This window comes from Anser anser (assembly GCF_964211835.1).
Source record: "Anser anser genome assembly, chromosome: 1".
Classification (NCBI taxonomy): domain Eukaryota; kingdom Metazoa; phylum Chordata; class Aves; order Anseriformes; family Anatidae; genus Anser; species Anser anser.
This window is the reverse complement of record NC_139720.1, coordinates 64,186,629-64,205,326: the sequence shown is the minus strand read 5'-3', so window position 1 is coordinate 64,205,326 and position 18,698 is coordinate 64,186,629. Positions and strand designations below refer to the sequence as shown.

Here is an 18,698-nt window from a genome sequence, read left to right as displayed (position 1 = left end):
AGCTTACTCGCCTCTGGATTAGGCAATCTAGGGACTCATCAGCTGCATAATCAAATTGAGAAGTTTATTTGCTTTTTTTATTTTTTTTTTTCCGTGTAACGGTGAAACTGTGCCTTGGAGCTGAATTTCTTTGAACCTAGCACCCAGGGCAGATGCAGGAGCATTTCTCCTGGTGAGTACGTGGCTAGGGCTGGGCTTGTGTCTCATACTTGGGGTGGTGGGATCGTCAGGTCTGCACTGGTAGGAGGTTACAGAAGCATGGTTTGGCCAAGCACTGTTTTCACACAGTCCTCAGCTCTTTGTGATTAAGAGCAGAATTTGACCCTTAAATGAAAGAAAATTCTCCATTGTAAAAACTCTTTGTACTTCTGGATTAAGAGCTATCACAATAAGTACTTCCTGAATGCACTAACATTTTTGGGGTACTCTGACATTGCAATGACTGTTTTATTGTAGTGCAATGACATGTAAAGTTACAAAAACTTCTTGGCCACACAATACTACCAAAAAAAGTTTTAATTTACTAGTATAAGAAAGAGTTAAACAAGTGTCCAGAAGATCCTGTGTTTTTTTTTTTTTTGAAGAAACATTTTATTTTACATAGTCTGCTTAGAAGAAAAATTATTCATGTTAAATATGCATCAGATCTTTATACAACATTTAGTCATTTTTATTGATTTTCATTCCGTTCTTTTAGAAATATACTGAAGCTTGTTTAATCAAACTGGATATACCTCAGTTCCTTGGTGCTAAATTAAAAAAAAAAAACACTGGATTCCTATTTATGAAAATAACTTCGTAAGCTAAAATAGAAAGAGTAATGATTCAAACTGCAGGAAGAAAAGCAGCACTGTAACACAGGAGCTCCGTAAAAAGAATCATAGAATCATCTAGGTTGGAAAAGACCGTCCATATCGTCAAGTCCAACTGTTAACCTGACTTACCAAGTCCCATCACTAAACCATGTCCTTTAAATGCTCTAGTAAAGAGGAGACCTATAAGCTACCTAAGATCTCAGGAAAAGCTGAAAGTATTTTCCTCATTAGTAGTGGCTCTGAGACAAACGTGCAGGCAGAAATGTTGATATTCACCTAGTTCAACTCGCATGGCAGACATTGAGATTGTAAGAGGTAACTTATAGTTAGAGCTGGGTGGAAAAGGGATCAAGAAAACCTGATAATGCATCATCAGTTTTGACCTAAATTTGAATGCAAATGTGAAATATTTCCCCTCAAGATTGATGTAGAAATGTTAAAAATTTGCAAAAAAGTTAAACCACCAACATTTCTGAAAGAGAAATACAGTTTGCTTTAGTGTTTGTAGTAACACGGACCAAATTCTAGTGCAACACCATTTAAAATCAATTGGTTGTGACTGGTAACAGTAGTTGACTCTATAACAAATGATAATTGTTGCATTGTATAGTAACTGTGTAAATAACTTGGTGACTAAGTCATATCTGAAAAATAATTCTTGATCTGTTTGTTGTTGTTGTTGTTTAGAGTATAACATCACATACAACTTTTCCAATATTCTGCATTGCATTTTGGCTGTTTCCTGGTTAGACATATGTTTCATAGTGCTATGAGAATTCTGTAGCTCCTACAATGTACCATACGTGTTGTTAAAATAAAGAACACACTGAATTATGCAGCATACATTGTGGCAAGGAAACCAAGCCACTAAGAAAGAATGGACGCTTGCACTATAATTCATATCATACAGCACATTGCAATCAACAGTTGCAGTTTATTGCAGAAGTGCTTCAGAATGAAAGGTTTTGGGTCACTTGAAAAAATATTGAACTTTACTTCAACTTAAGTATATTCTACCTTGAGTTCAATAAAGAAAATATTTCCTTTTGATGACTCCAGTTGTAAACTGATTTTTTTTTCTAATTGAGAATTTTAATTCTGCAAAAGTTGCTTTTATATCAGGAAATAAGCTAACTCTACAATGCTCCCCAAAATATGCAACTGACTGTTCCTGTTAACAGTACAAGGCCCCTGTTGAGCAAAGTATTACCTCTTGTCTTTGATCTTATTTGGGCTTCATTGGAAAGAAGGAAACAGAAGACCATGACCACTCTGAACTGTGATAAAACTTTGTTCTCCTGTTGACCCAGTTATCAGGAACTTCCTGATGTGAACTGGAAAAATCAAACTGTTTGATATGACACAAGTCATGCAGCTGGGTTCAGAAAATTGCTTGTAGTAACTAATTCTAATGGGCCAAAGATATCAGGAACAGATTATTTGCAAACTTGATTGTGCTTGATGAAAAATGTATACCAGCAAAACCAGAAATAGACATAATGAATTACTATAGAAATAGACATAATGAATTACTGGAACTTTAGACTTTTGGGGGGTGTTTTGAGACTTCCTGAAGAGTACATAAAAATAGATGCTCAAAGTAATCAGATTAATTTTGGCTCCTATCTGAGGAACCTATTCAATTATCTAAGCTTGTAACAAGCATCGCATCATCTGGTAAGGGGTGGAAGTCCTTGAGGAAGGCTTTCTGGTAGCAGAAGACAGGAAATTTTTAAAAGATAATTCTTTTATGACCCATTTTTAGAGAGAATAAAAAGTCAGAGCCTGGAATCAGGTAGAGCAAAGCCAATGAATGTGAGGACTGGCTGGGTAGGATGTTGCAAAAACAAACAAACAAAAAAACCCACAAAACGAATTCTATGCAGGTGTTGATGTTTTTCCTTAGCTTTGTTGATCAGTCTTTAGAGTAAGGCTTGAGTTTAGAGATTCCTCTGAAGACTCCTTGAGTAACTTGACTTATAATGTTGCCAATGAAAAGGCAAACCTGTCACAGCCTGGCAGTCCTCTCAGGTTTTGCAGAATCTGCAGGTATGATATGCATGATCCAGTACTTGTTAGAAAACTTGTTGGGCAGCTGAACTACATTAAATTGTTGGCTACACAGTATTTATTAGGAATAGGAGCTCAGAACCCTGGATGTGGTGGGTACAATGCTGAAAAAGAGCCAGCACCTTTTGCATTGATACAAGAAAATTAAAGTTTGAGGTCAGCATGTAGCTCCTGCAGATCAAGATTGTCTGGGACTTTAACAGTTAGATTAAATTTTATTCATTCTGGTATGAAAATAGATGATTGATGTAGGAGGGGACAGAAGATGGCAAAGAACTATTAAAATCTGGAAATCATCCTATGTATGCCTGTTCTGGGTTTAAATATGTTAATATAAATTAATTATGATCTTGTCATCCAAGTGAAAAGATGGAGTATTTATGGAAAGGGAACAAAGTGATATAATCTAAAAATAAAGTAGTTTGGGCTGATAAGAGAAAAAATAAGGACAAAAACTTCCATTAATCTATCTTCAGCTTCCATGTGTTGATGATAATTTGACTTAGTTTGTTCTCCAGTGCTGCAAAATATTATGAGATCAAAAAGGCTGACCCATATGGAAATTGCTGTTGAAAAATCAAACCTTACCCTGCTGTTTTTCTGACACCAGTGAGGTTTGACAATAATGCAAATTACAGAAGCATAGAAAAATACAGCTGAAAAAAACCTTTTTGAGGAGAATTTGCCTCGTTTCCCAGCATGTCTTTCAAATATACTAGCACCTGTTCTATTTAGGCACTGAAACTGGGACTACAGGTCTATGAGGGCTGGAGAATCCCATGGAAAGAGGCTAGTGGTATCTGTTAGGATTCCCTCTAGAGCATTATAAATGGCCCCACTCCCAAGGAAATATGCTGAAACAAGCCCAGATAAAATATCTACCACCTACTCTGAAAGAATTTAAAGAAATACAGACACCGAATGGAAGCCAAAATCTCCTTTGTGAATTTTTGCCTTCCTTATGAGGGCTAATAGATCTTCATACACAGTAATGTGATTTAAGTTTCAGTAATATATTTAATAACAAAAAAGATAAACAATGACTGTCTCTGAAGAACAACTGTCAACAGTGGCAAGGCTCAGTGGGTTATAAAGAAACTCTAGTATATACCTGAATAATTAAAAAATATTTTTAGATTGAACTAATGAATCCTAGGTGTCCTGTGAAGAGTGATGAATATTATAATCTTCCCTAGGCATCTATTATTTGAAGAATATTTTCTCTAAATCTGCTACAGAGGCACTGAGGTAAGACAGTGTACTATTTTAGCTAAGGAAACAGATTTGTCTTCTAGTAATAATAATTCCTTACAGCACTTATCTGTCAAGAATTTCCTAGTAATTACCATTGCTTATCACAATGAAAAACAGATCTCTCAATCGATTTCTTAAAACGTCTTTGGCATCGGCTGGGATGTGAGCTGGAAGTTTAAGTTAAATACTGATATGAAGTCAGTACATTGGTTTAAGTCTGTCTTAAATTCCTTGGCATCACCTTCAAAAAACATGAAAAATGACTGGGTTTGAAATGCTCAAACTTCAGTCTTTAATTCACATTATCATTTCTGTGCATTTCTGCAGTTCATATGTTGTATCTACTAAATTCTGTGTTCAGTCAGTTTTAGAAATTTTTTTCCTCCTTCCCTCAGCTAGGGAGAGAAATGATACATCTGTTACAGGCATCATTTTGCCACAAAGCATAGTCCTCCACTTGAAATCCTAGACTTGCTGCAAACAACTGAAAAATGTCTGATTTCATTAGAGTGATGGTTTCAACCTCACAGACGATATCCATTTCCTTATGTTCTCTCTCTTTCCTTTTTTTTTTTTTCCTAATTTGTAAATATTTCTATTATTCTCTTGTCTCCACCCCTCCAACTTTAAGATTTTCAACACTTATTATTTGAGAGATGTAGATTTTCTCTAGGGGAAAAGCAGACCTTTCTGCTATGAAGCTGCTTAGTAGCTTTCGTAGTTTATTTATACTTTGGGCATCCAAACAAAACAGGATGTTATGTCCTGCAATGCAATTAGGCACTGCATGTAAAAGTGCTTTCTTTCATTTGTCTTTGACCTGCTGCCTGATGATTTCATGTAGTGCCCTGCAGTTCGTCTCAAGAAACTAATGACTAATCATTCCCTTATCACCTGCTCCGTGTGATTTATGGTTTTCTAGACCTCTGTCATGTCCTCAGTCATCTCTTTTCCAAGCTGAGGAAACCAAATCTCTCCATTTTCTTCTACAGTGGAAATTGTTTCATATTTCTGACCAACCTGGTTCTCTTTATCTGTATACTTTCTAGTTGTAAAATATCATTTTTGAAGTGAGGTCACTCAAGCTTCAGACAAGATTGGGTAGGTAAACCGTGGTTTTACAGAGTACCAACGACAGTTTCTATTCCCTTCCTGGCATATTCGACGGTCAGTGAGTAGGAAGCTTCATCTTTCAAAGAATTATCTGCAGTGACGAAGGAGAATATTTTTCCTTGGTGATAAAAGGTAACAGGAGAACTCAGCATTGTGAACTGAATCACAATACTGAATATTGAATCAGAGTCACTCGTCACTATGTGTAACTGCTTTACACTCTTTGGTGCTGCATTTCTTCTGCTACTTAGCTGGCCACTCGGTACTGGGAGATGTGTCTGTAACTCCTGGCTGGCAATTTGCATTCTGAAGCATGAGCATGCTTGGAAAAAACAACAAAAATTACAGAGGTGTTTATGCCAAATCTCACACAAAAAACATCTTTTCTTGTGTTTGCTACCAATTTTTAAGCAACCTAGAGCAAAACAAACAACATACAAAGATTCCTTTTTTCAACTTATTTTTTCCCCTTTTTTTCTCTTTTCTCCTCTCAAACTGTTAGGCAAACCATTTCTTTCAGTTATAAACTGAATCAATAGGCTCACGAGTCCTTGCTGATTTTGGCATGTTTCATTATACTGAGTGAAAAATAATTGGTCTCACTGATACGTAGTTCTTTTATATGTGTTTTTGAGAATGCGAATACATCCCATGTTTACTTTATCAATGTCCTGCCAATATATAGCATCTGAACACAGCAGCGGTGACAGTGTTATTTAGATTGGAGTTATATATAGAAATGTTGTGAAATTTCACTTTATTAACAGCTTTGCAGGAGACAGACTTTTTATCTTTTGCTTTATGTGGTATAAATATGAAACTAAATTATCCAAAGTGTAGCTTTTGTAGAACAGCTTAGAATTGCCACTGGTACAGGTGCCAGAAAAGCCTGAGGAAAACAGGAAGTATAAAGGGGAATGGAGAGAGGACAAAAAGAAGAGGAATATACAGAACAGAGTGGTACATAGTGTCAGAGGGGTATTTAAGGAAAACAAAGCATCTCAAAGACCAAACAAGCAGCTTTTTGTCTCCCAGGGAACCAAATGAATTTATCTGGGAACTGTTGACATTAAAAACCACGAGGAAGAACAGAAAGCAGAAGTGTAAAGCACTGATGCCTGCGGCAAATAATTTATCCAGAAGGTGTGAGCTATCCCTGCCTGCTTCTACCTGTTGTTAAGAAACGCCTGCAAATGATGCAGTGGGAAGTGCAGAAACATCTGGAGTTTACCATAGTAACCACCTCATAAACCTACCTCCTTCATTTGAAAGAAGGAGCACTCACAACAGGCATTTTATGGTTCTACTGCCCCTGTGTGTCAGCATGGAGATGCTTTAATGGTTTAGACAATGAAATGTCATGTGGTTTGTAGAACAGGTAAATGTTATCTTTCATGTGTTTCAGCAGGTCTGCAAAATTCAGCCCGAAGTATTGTTTGGAAAACTACTGGTTTATTTCAGATATGATTCCTCACTCAAAAATATATATTATTAATACAGAGCCATTCAATGAAAACATCAGGTCTGTGTGATGTGGAGAAAACAAAACAAAAGACTGCAGAGACCTATATCATCAAAGGCTTTTTTTAAAGCTCATGCTGCCAGTCAATACCTCATGCTCCTAAGGTTTGTTTAGTTGTGTATAGGTTAGCTGCAGTGCGAGGAGGCAGTTTAGCCACACCAAACTAATTGCAACAACCAGGTTTTTGTGAGCGGGTGTTTGGAGAGCAGTGCCCGCCTGCAGGGTCCCAGCTCCCCATTCCTCTTGTTCCCTGCACCAGCCTGGCAGCTTGTGGTGCTGTGCCCTGAATGGGGTCAGAGAAGTGACCCACTGGATAATTCTGCCCACCTGTAATACTTTTTGTATTTCTCTTTAAGCAGAGGACCGGTTAAAAAGAAAACTAGGAGTACTAGATCAGGTAACGTGACCTCTACCTACATTTATTACAAACAATCAACACAACCACAGCTGATTAAATGCAATAGTTTAAAAGAAACTTTCCTTAATAGTGAGGTTTCTTTTCCCCTTAGGCTCCCAACAGCTTTCCTGTATATAACCTCATTTTTCAAAATTGTTTCATCTATTCGGCTGGCTATGGTAAGCCTCTCACTTCATTTTTTAATGCTTAGTCACTTAAGTTTTCTCTTACTTCCTTGATATTTTTGTTCAATCCTCTCTATTGAGACTGTAGAATCTGGAGCACTTGAAGCCCCAGACTGAAGTGAAGGCTGCAGGCTGGGGAAGGCTGCTGCATTGTAATGCCAAACAGCTTCTTTCCTGACATCTATTTCCTGTGAGAATGGGAGCACCAATGTACTTTTGGCTGCATTTCCTGAAGGGCCAGGAAGGGAGGACCCAATTCACTCTTTGGTCATTCCCCAGGACATTGCTGACAGGGATCAGAGTGGCAGGTTGCTGTTCCCGATGGCCACAATCAGTAGACTAATCCTTTCTACCTTCAGTTCTCTCTCTGATGTGCTGATAATCCCCTTTTGGCCAGTCAGCGAGGTCACATATTTTTCCTATACATTTTTTTAATTATTATTTCCTATACATTTTCCTTCTTATTGTCATATTCCCAAAGTCATCCTTCCATCCCTGTTTCTCCTTTTCTCCAGTTTTCTAGTTGTCATCTGTTGCAGGTGGAAAAGAAATAACAGACAATGAGATACTGCCAAACTCAACTTACTTAATTGACCAAGTGAGTGATAGGTAGTTTCAGGAAAAGCTACACTCACCCACCGCTAGCTGAGACCTTCGCTGTGCAGAGAGTTGGCACAGTCAAACCCAGGGGAAGGTGGCACTTGCCCAACCCAACCTGCCTCAGCACTGGGTTCTCGGCAGCAGCTCATAGCCTGGTTCCACCCTGAGCAACCTGCTTCCATGCAGTGTTGGACACCCTCAGAGCAGTGCCCTCCCTGAGTCTCTATTCCTCTCTAATGCTAGGGGGTTTAGAGCTAGATGTTGGCACAGACCACCAGCCAAATCTGTCCCCAGTGATACTACCTTTCCAACAGTTACAGGTGTTGCTCTCCTGTCATTTGTTGACCCATGGCCTGTCCTAGGGCTCACCACACTCAGGCATCTGCATTATCCTATTGGCCATGGACCATTATGATCCGTCTTTCAACTTTGATCAAGGCAAAGTCATGATACTCCTTTAATATCTTTATTTTTAAACAAATAAATAGGTAAATGTGTGTGTGGGGAGGGTGTTTAAACCCTGTTATGTGTTTACCTAGCACCAAGTCTCATCTCCTTGTTGTAACAGGCAATGAAAAAAATATTCTGCTTTCCCTTTTCTCTGGATAGCTGTGAAATGTACCTGTGTGCGTGCATCTCTTCCAGCTTTCCATGGATCAGTCAAAGGACGACAGTGGTGATATAAGGTCAGCCAAGAGATTTACCTCCTGACCATTCCTATGAGGAATTCCTTGTTCCAAACATGTCTCTCGTCCTGCTAATTCATTTTCAAAGCATGTTTCTACTCTGACAGATCCCTTGCAGAGAGAATCTGTGACAAGTTTACAAATCAACTTTCCCTTCTGCATCTAACATCAGTAAACTGCCAAATCTCTTAAAATGCAGCCATTTTCTCACAATACTAAAGAGAATGAATTCTCTTAAAGAAAACTAGGGAGGAGAGGACAGTTAGTATTTAGCTTTCTCCCTTAAGCTGGATGCTTGTATTGTCTTCTCCATGGTAGTTAATGTTCTAATTGAGGGATGTTTCCTATTTATTCAGCTGCTTTGATCAATTGGTGGCAGGCAGCAGAGCAGCTGAAAGTCAGGCAGAAGCAGGAGGACAACCAGGTGCCCACGTTTATTTTCCCATGGTTGTACTGATTGCTCCAAAATATCATGTTTCTTCCAGGTAAGTGTATTGTCTCTGTTTGCAGAGATTGTTCCTTTCATTCCATATAGATAAATGGGAAAATAGTAGCTGCCTGAATTTTCAGACAGCCTGAAAACAGTAAGATTCATGAGCTTATCCATCTTAAAAGGTAAAATAAATGGTAATCGTTAAACATCAAAGTTAAATACTATCAAGATACATTGATACAATGATGCAAAGCAGGCAGAGAAGAGAGCTATGACCAGAGACAACACCAGTGGTAGGACTCAGCTGCTCTACATAACTGTACGATCTGGTACCACACCTAACTTTGCTTGTAAATGGGTTTTCTGGAAATACCATCACTCATCTGTATTCAGTGCAGAACAGTGCGGAGTAGTTACTTTGCAAGTTGTCCTATATAGCTGAGTTGTTCCTGCTTTTGACAAGCCTATTTTGGGACTTACCAAGAGCTGAATGGAAATACTGCTCTCCTTCTCTTTATGTCCTGTTCCACGAGCAGAATTACTCCTTCCATCTTCTCCTATATAACCCACATTTACATTTGCCTTTCACAGGATGTCTCTAAAGCTTTTCCACATAGCATCTCCAGGAGCTCGTAGGGGAAGCAGTAGCAGATGGGTAGCTTGCATCAAAGGAATTACCATCTGTTATTTCTCTTACCAATTTTGTGCAATACTGGCAAGAGTTTGATTGTTTCTCCTAGTCCCCCTTGAACCATTGCTGCCCAGTTGGGCAAACAAAGGTAGGCAAATATCAGCATCCCTCTTGCCTTTCCCCCTATTTATACCAATAACTCCTATAAGGAACTGTAACATTCATCACCCAAAGGTGTTTGGTTATTCCCCACTTCCCAGGCTCCACATGTTTAAGATCCATCTGCTGCACTTTCAGAAACCCCTAATCATCCAAGAAAGAATGAAAAAAATCTCAGGAGACAACCTCACAGAAAGTCTCAATTAATTCTATCACCCTCCCAAAAGTGGTATTACTTTTTGGGAGGGGCTCTCGCTCCGTGGGATTGTTTTGCTCTACTCTTACACCTCATTGTTTTTCCCATCTAGATTCATTTGGATAGCTGTTGTTAAAATGTGACTCCCTACCCTTCTAGATTTGCTCATTGACAGGGCTTGCTTTTGAAATAAACGTGCTCAACCTAAAATCATTACTCTGTTTCCCCCCAGACAAGCTCTAGGAACTCAGTCATGTTATCTGCTCTGTAAGGTCAGGACTGGCAACTGCTGTGTTCTCATTATGCCTTGCTAATTTGCAGGTTTAGCTACTGTCCATGTCACTTGGGCCTCAAAAGCCCATTTTTTATTTATTTTTTAAAAAAGTTCTTGGTTGTAAGGAAAAGCTGGAAGCAGATACCAGCCAGTTTTGACCTGTCTCAGAAAGTATAACGCAAATCAAAATAGCTCAGACTATTGTGGCAAAGCAAACCCTAATCATCTCTCCCCCAAAACAAGTCACAGAGGAAGTACCATTAGGATTTTTATTAGATTTGATTTTTTTTGAACAGTTGGATTTGACAACACAGAATAATACGATTATGAAATGAAAAAGTATTGATAGCATAAATTAAGTTATTGAAAAAAAATATTCTAGGGAGGTTTTTAAACAGTTACTCTTAGGATACCCTGCTGTGTGATAGACTAGTCATTCCACCCAACAGATAAAAAGAATGAATGGAAATATCCACATTGAAGTCAATCTCCAGGTCAAGATCTTAATCTCCTAATTATGCTTTATCTCCTCTGTTACCTGATGAAAACGATTGTAGCTCTGATCCAGATGTCTTCTCTGTAAGCCTTTATTTTGGTGTTTTAAATATATATTGCCTGATTTGTATTAGGTATTTTGAGGAAAATCCAGAAAAGAACAAGTTTACAGGATACTGTCATAAATCTACCTTTCTAAAATGCTACACTCCCTGGTTATAAACATAACATAATTTCATTTGTGTTGTGTGTTCTGTATTCATTGTAATGTGTGTTTGAAAGCTGCATTTGAAAGAAGGCCAAAGCCAACCCACTCCTGAGTGCTCACAGTAGCTTATATCTCTTTAAAAAACAAGCATGTCTTTTTCATTATCTGGATCAAATTTTCCTAATATTATCAACACAACATTATAATTAAATTCCACATAAAACTTTCAGTTTTTCTCTTGGCCATCATAATCTGTAAATGTTTTTAGCCATTGATGCATGATAAGAATTGTAAGACAAATGCTAGCTTTAGTAGAAATAAGTGCTTTTTGAAGCTACATTTAATAGGCACATTGCAGATCCTAGGTTTTCATTTCAAGACAAGGCACGTTGCTGAATACAAATTTCTTCCTCTCCCACACTAACCACTTATGAGGAGAAAAATCAGTTAAATGGGACCATAAGATGCAGTTTGTTTTTTATTTCATAGTCAGCTTCCATTTCAAACACAGGATCTACCCAATCATCTGAGTTTGCCAACTGTTTTTGCCCATGCTGTGCTGGCAGGAGAACTTTGGCAGAGAGTTGACATAATAAAAGGAAGCAGGAGACCGGAGGATGTGATGTACGGCCTCATGTCACTTCCCAGAAAGACACTAAAGAAGATTGAACAACTGACTTGTGAGTGTCTGGTAAACAATACATTGTGTTTAAAGAGTGCTAGCGTAGAATTGCCAAGAAAAGAGGGTGTCAGCCCAGTCCCTCTCTGCTTGAGCAACTGGCCGGGAGGGTAAGTGGCAGCCAAAAGGTGCTGTTTTGTGGAAGGACCGGCTGCTCTGCACAGCAGAGACCCTCTCTAATCTCCGGAGATACCCATTTTGGAGGGTCATTACCAACGGCTTGGTTGTGGTGTGATGGCTTTAGACAAAGGCGCTGGGGAGCAGCTTTTGATTCATCACTAAGTGACGGCCAACAGATTCTCCAGTGCAGACCAGGTCAAAGTGGCAAGTTCAGTAAGTTGTGAGTTTGTTTTATTTTCCCAGGTTTCTAAATGGAGATTTAAAATTGCGTTTCATCCTGCATCCAGAAATTGAGCCCAGCCTGCATGGTTAATCACAGATTTATATGACTTTGTGGATGCCTCCATACTAGAAACAATTGCAGGCCTTTTAGAGGATGTGCAAAAGAGGATATACAAAATGATCTTGACATACTGCATACATGTTCCAAAATCAACAAGATGAACCTCAGCAAACATAAATGCAAAGCAGTAAGTGGCTGAAAAAGCAGTAGGGCAAAAAATGATCCTGAAGTTACAGCAGACTTCAAAGTATGTGCTCGTTAATAATGTGAAGTTGCTTCTTAAAAAATCAGATGGAGTACTGGGAGGGTTACACTGGCAACACGGGAGATATTTGGCCCATGTTACTGAGTAGTGGAGAAGCCTTCTGCTGGAGGGACTATGGTCAGCCTGGAAGAGCAAGACATAAGACCATTCAGAAAAGGTCATCCAGAGATTTAGAAGGAATGATTCATAAGGACAGTCTGAAGGGTTTGAGGAAAAGCTGGAAATTTGATTGATGAAGAAAAGGGAACAGTACTCAGACATTTTAAAAATTGATGAAAAAGGCATGGTGTTTACCAAAGGATAGGAGCAGATCTGCTTGATATGTAGTTTAGAAAACTGAAATTCTACATTAGGAATGTTTCTATTTGTGATGGTGGTGGTGAGATATTGGAAAAGGCTTTGAAGGCCTGTTGTATCCGTCACTGAGGGTCTTAAGAACATGCTAGGTAGCCCTTAAGTATGAACGGTCTAGATATGTTTGATCTCACCTGCATGTGGGATTGGACTTGATGACCCTCTAAGATGCCTTCTAGTCTTCCACTTCTCTGTTTCTAATGCAGAGACAGAGCATCGAAAGACTTCTTAGGAGTGACTGACAGGTGGAGATGCCAAAGAGTGACCGCAGAAGGTGGGAGGGGAGGGGGCAAAGTGCAGCCAGACAGTAGCAGAGACACTTGCTACTGCTCTGCTGAAGCTCAGAGGGGGGAAGTGGATCTGAAATTGTTGCTGCTGGAAGGATTCAGTCTCCAAAACACAACCTACTCTGCCCTCAGTGAGAGCAGCAAAGGGTACCTGGTTTTCCAAGGGTCTGGTAATATTAAAAAGTGTTTCAAAATATGGTTATTTTGCCCATCTCTCATAAAAATCTGCTGTCCTGAGCAACCTGCTAAATTGCAGTTTGCCTCAGCCCTCACTATGTTCATTCTCTGGGCAATGGATATTTCTGTTGTTCATCGAAGATAAACTACATTATCCCTCCTTCTGGTTTTAAGTCTGTCCAGTAAGAAACAGCTTACATTGTGACACTGGTTTATCTGGACTAAATTGCTGAGAAGCTGTTTGGACAACATATTCTAACTGGACAGGTATTCCTTGTATCACACAAAAGTGCCTAGTAGCTTAAATAGGCACAATAACCCTTTCTATGTTGCTTTTAAATAGGCACAATAACCCTTTCTATGTTGCTTTTCGCCATTTCTTGTACTGTAAGACCCTGCATGGAATGGTAGAACTGTGTCCTGGGTCTGAAGCCCATGGGCAATGATGTCAAGGAAAAGAATCATATGATGTCCGTGGAGATGAACCAAGACCCATGCTCAATGCACGCTGAAAGCAACATCCTTTCAAGCTGGGGTGATATTACTCAGTTTAACAGAACAACAGCGCACATCCTTTGCTATTGGCTGTAGTATTTATATTCTGTAGGAATTGTGTTGCTGTTTGGTTATTGCTGAATATGTTTTCTAAATGTCCTTGTGCTTTATTTTTTCATAGCTTTCCTGTAAAAATAATTTTTGTTTCTCTGCCCTCTACTCATTGCATACAAAACTTACACCAACCACTGTTTTACTCGTTTGGATTCTGTATGTACTACATCAGTGGTTTTCAAAATTTTCAGGTTTTTGGAGTGCAAAATTATTCTGGTGGAGATACAAGCCCCAGTGTGCCAAGTTTAAGCCCACCTGACCATAGGGTTAAATTTTTTTGTTTGTTTACCTTTCCAGCTTCTTAACAGAAATTTAGATAAGGACACTGATGTTTTGAAAGCCTTTCTTTTGAACACTGATACTCATGTTAATCATTATAACAACATTACCTTTCATTATATGCATTATTGTTTATTAACTCTTTTGCTTAGTTTCTCTTAATGTCCTTTATAAATGAATTTTCTTAAAACCTATTACCATTTTTATTGCACTATGATCTTTAAATATCTCTTAAAATTTCATTTCCTTCTCAGTGCCTCCCTTTTATCTCTTGGCTGGTCATTCATTACAAATACGTTGCGTATATTCAGTGCTCAAGAAAGATGAAGCCTTGGCAGTATAAAAGTCACTTGTTTATCTCCAAAACACAGCATAGTTGCAGTACTGGCTTCCTTCAGTGCTCTGTTCCTCTTTTATTTTTCAGGAAACCAATCCCATTCCCACTAATGACAACAGATTGGTCCTCATACTTTCATACTTTTTTTTTGTTTGTTTAATTTAGACACTCTGGCAAGCCTGCCAAACACTACGAATTAGCAGTTGTTACATTTGGGCTCCATCCTGGTGAGATCCTCCATGCACATGGACTCAGAGTGATTTCCGTGCATGCTGTAGGTGCAGTGACATCTGCAAGGGTGGCTTTTATAGCTGCATTTCCGCTAAGATGTAGAACCAGTAGTTCATTTCACATAGGTCACTAAATAATTCTTAATTGCTTTAGAGTTTAGATAATACTACCTTGAGCAAGGTTTGAAACACATCATTTTGCCTGTCCTTGAATCTGTTTGTTTCAAAAAATGTGCAACCAGAATGGCATTTTTTGGTAGTGGAACCTACTATCTTTAGTCTAAGAGTCCACCAGTGTAATGTGCCAGGATTTCAAAGGACAATTTCTGTTCATGAAAGAAATGCAATTATAAGGAAGCTTGTTTTATGAGGGCATGCTGAATGTCACTAAATGACTGTAAAGTGTTTTGAAATATTCATGTGAGAGGGGTGCAGCAGGGCAAAATGAAGGAGGAATAACAATGCAGGGTGCTATGCCAATCTTTGGTAAGACTGGAGCATGTATTTTGATTTTTTTGAGGCAGAAAGCATAAAGCATTGTAGCAGGACTTAAAACAATGTGAAGTGATGCATATTTGTGCAGCGAAATTGTTTAAAATACCTACATCATCGTTTAGGGCTATCTACAGTAATAAATATGCTCCAAAAAGTACCAGATCTGTGGCCTGACACCAGCACTTTGCTGGCACTACCGTGCAGTCATAGAATCACAGAACACCTTGGGTTGGAAGGGACCTTAAAGACCATCCAGCCCCACCCCCCTCCCAGGGGCAGGGACACCTCCCAGCAGCCCAGGCTGCCCAAAGCCCCATCCAGCCTGGCCTTGAGCACCTCCAGGGATGGGGCAGCCACAGCTTCTCTGGGCAACCTGTGCCAGTGCCTCACTGCCCTCTGAGCGGAGAATTTCCACCTAACCTCTAATCTAAATCTCCCCTCTTTTAGTTTAAAACCACTCCCCCTTGTCCTGTCATTATCTGCCCAAGCAAAAAGTTGCTCTCCATCTTTTTTATAAGCACCCTTTAAGTACTGAAAAGCTGCAATGAGGTCTCCCCAGAGCCTTCTCTTCTCCAGGCTGACCATCCCCAGCTCTCTCAGCCTTTCTTCATAGGGGAGGTGCTCCAGCCCTCTGATCATCTTTGTGGCCTCCTCTGGACCCGCTCCAACAGCTCCACATCCTTCTGGTGCTGGGGTCCCAGATCTGGATGCAGCACTCCAGGTGGTGCCTCACAAGGGCAGAGCAGAGGTGCACAATCACCTCCCTTGTCCTGCTGGCCACCCCTCTGTTGATGCAGCCCAGGATGCAGTTGGTCTTCTGGGCTGCAAGTGCGCACTGCTGGCTCAAGTCAAGCTTTTTGTCCACCAGAACCCCCAAGTCCTACTCTGCAGGGCTGCTCTCAATGATTTCTTTTCCCAGTCTGTACTCCTGTCTGGGATTGCCCTGACCCAGGTGCAGCACCTTGCACTTGGACTTGTTGAGCCCCATTAGGTTCACATTGGCCCACTTCTCCAGCTTGTTCAGGTCCCTTTGGATGGCATCACTTCCTTCTGGTGTATTGACCACACCACTCAGCTTGGTGTCATCTGCAAACTTGCTGAGGGTGCACTCGATCCCACTGTCTATGTAGTTGATAAAGATATTAAACAGTACTGGTCCCAGGACAGGCCCCTGAGGGACACCACTTGTCACCAGCCTCCACCTGGACATAGAGACATTGACCACCTCTCTCTTGGTGCAGCCTTCAAGCCAATTCCTTATCCACTGAACGGTCCACCTTTCAAATCCATATCTCTCCAATTTGGAGATCTGATCAGTCACTTTCATCCATACATATACAGGCAGTCCAGAAAGCAAGAGTCAAAGGAGATCCTGCTGTTGCAGTTGTGAGGTACTCACTATAGAATGACCACCTTTGGGTCACTTTCTTCTTTCAAAATGTCTGTCCCCATAACTAAGATGCTATTTATAGGATCATCCGTCCCTTCTAATCTCCGCAGAGTCGGGAATGAGGTGAACCAGAATTCCTTATATCAGGGAAAAGAGCTTGAAATTTTTTCAGAGCCATCGGCAACATTAGTAGTTCTTTATAAATACAGGAGGAGGAGTCTGGAAAGTAGAGTGTGGGTGCCAGTTTTAAGCCCCGATGAAAGCTATAGATGCAAAAGTTGGGATTCGTTTAATTAAATGTGTATGTTGGAATGTATACGTCTGTGTCTGAACTGGCCACGCCAGGTCCTCTGTAGTCAGTAGAGAAACTGACAGCGGACAACTATGAGGCATGGTTCATTTCATCCTAAAGAAGACTTTAGAGCAGTAGACTTCTAAAACAAAGGCAACTCTCACCAAAGGAGCAAGATTTGATGGTGTGTACATGAGGAGGCATGATGCAGTCCTAATGATAGCAAATGACAGGCATGTTAGGTGTTTTCAGGTTGGAGTAGCTAGAGGACTTGCAGTTTATGCAAACTCCTCCCCAGCCCCTGTGAACTTCTGCACAGTGCACATCAGCTGGACTTCACTCCTCCTCCCAATTTTAAAAGGGAAGATTCTCCCTAACTTTCTTGTGAGGTATTGCAGAAAAATGACACATTTTAACGAGCCAGATTTCCTCTCCAGGGCACAGATGTTCAGACATGTGGTGAGGCTGCCCTTGGGTTACAAGTGAGATTGTCAACTAAATGATGTATATGGAGCTACACCAAGGACAGATTAGCTATAGGCATCCTGTTGCTTCAGCCTGTTTCCACACTGCCTTGAACCAACTGCTCATTTTCAGCACTGGTCTTAAGGTGTTTTCCAATCTGTTCTTGAACGAAATTTCACAAAGTGTTTGTTTTCATAATGACCAAAAGCTGGTCAAAAGCTGAACACAGCTAGACTAGAACATCCAAAGCTCTCAAGACAACATCATTTTTGTTTGTGTTTTTTGCTAAGATTTGTGGAGTGTTTCATCCTCTTCTAAGGAAAGGATGGTGACGTTAGGCATGCAGTTGGAATTACAGTTGGAATACTGTTTTTTCCTCCTTCATTTTGATATTCAGCCATTGGTGAGAGCCACTCACTCTCCTTACCTGTTAATATGCATGCTTGTTGCTTTCTCATTAATATTACTCTTGTTTCTGCACTAGAATTCATTAAAAATGAGCATTTTTGGAAGGTACAGAATTGACAGAACATCTATTACTTTACTTATTTTTTTTGATTTACGTTCTCTAGGCAACAAGAAGCAGTGTTTATGCAGGCTAGATTACAGTGTGTTAGTTATGTATGCATGTATGGATAGATGCTATATACTGTATGCACATATCGTATGACTAGCATTGGAGCTTCCATTTGCAGATCTCAAAGCACTTTGCTGAGGAGTCTAGGCATTTTTATGTCTTTCTCAGAACATGGGGAAGCTGAGGTAGAAGGGTGATGTGGTTTGTTTAAAGGGAAGAAAGAGAATCTATGTCTTTGATTTCCAATATAGTGCTTCTTTGGTGGACCCTGATATCCATCTTCAATACATATCATCTATTTTAAAAAGAAAACCATCTTCTGTTTCCTGGAAATTCTAAGTCAATTGTTAAACTTTGTACTTTAAAGGCCTGGTTTTGCTAGTATTAAAAAGATAAAAGTTTGTTGAGCATGAAAACCTGTTCCTGTTAGTACTTATAGCAAAGCTTGGTCGATACCGATAGAATAAGGTCTTTGTTTGCAGGCCATAGTTTCAAGAAACAATAAATTTGGGCTTAAGACTCCTAGTACCAAATCAAAAAGGCTGTGATGCGAGACATTATAACGTTGATCCTGGCTGAACTCACTCTTCCAGTTCAGATATGCAAAGAGCCCCTAATCCGACGTGTTAACTTTTTACTGGCGGGCTTTGTGCGGGATCAGTTACTGTCTGTCTGCACCACCCCAGTTTTGTGCTGGGCAAGTATCATCTGTCTTTCTGCAGCCAGCATAAAACTGACATAATCCCCGCACCGGGAGGGTCCCGCCAGCCGGCGGCAGCACCCGGCGGGCTCGGGCAGCGCCGTCCCCAGGCTGCCTCCGC

At 40.0% G+C, this 18,698-nt stretch overlaps 1 long non-coding RNA gene across 1 annotated transcript; it reads left to right on the top strand.

Moving 5' to 3' along the window:
* Window positions 1-101: 101 nt before the first annotated feature.
* Window positions 102-18,685, top strand: LOC310892574. Its single transcript, XR_014578232.1, has 3 exons — window positions 102-172; window positions 698-9,127; window positions 11,550-18,685. It is a non-coding gene; the product is annotated as an uncharacterized lncRNA (long non-coding RNA).
* Window positions 18,686-18,698: the final 13 nt, after the last annotated feature.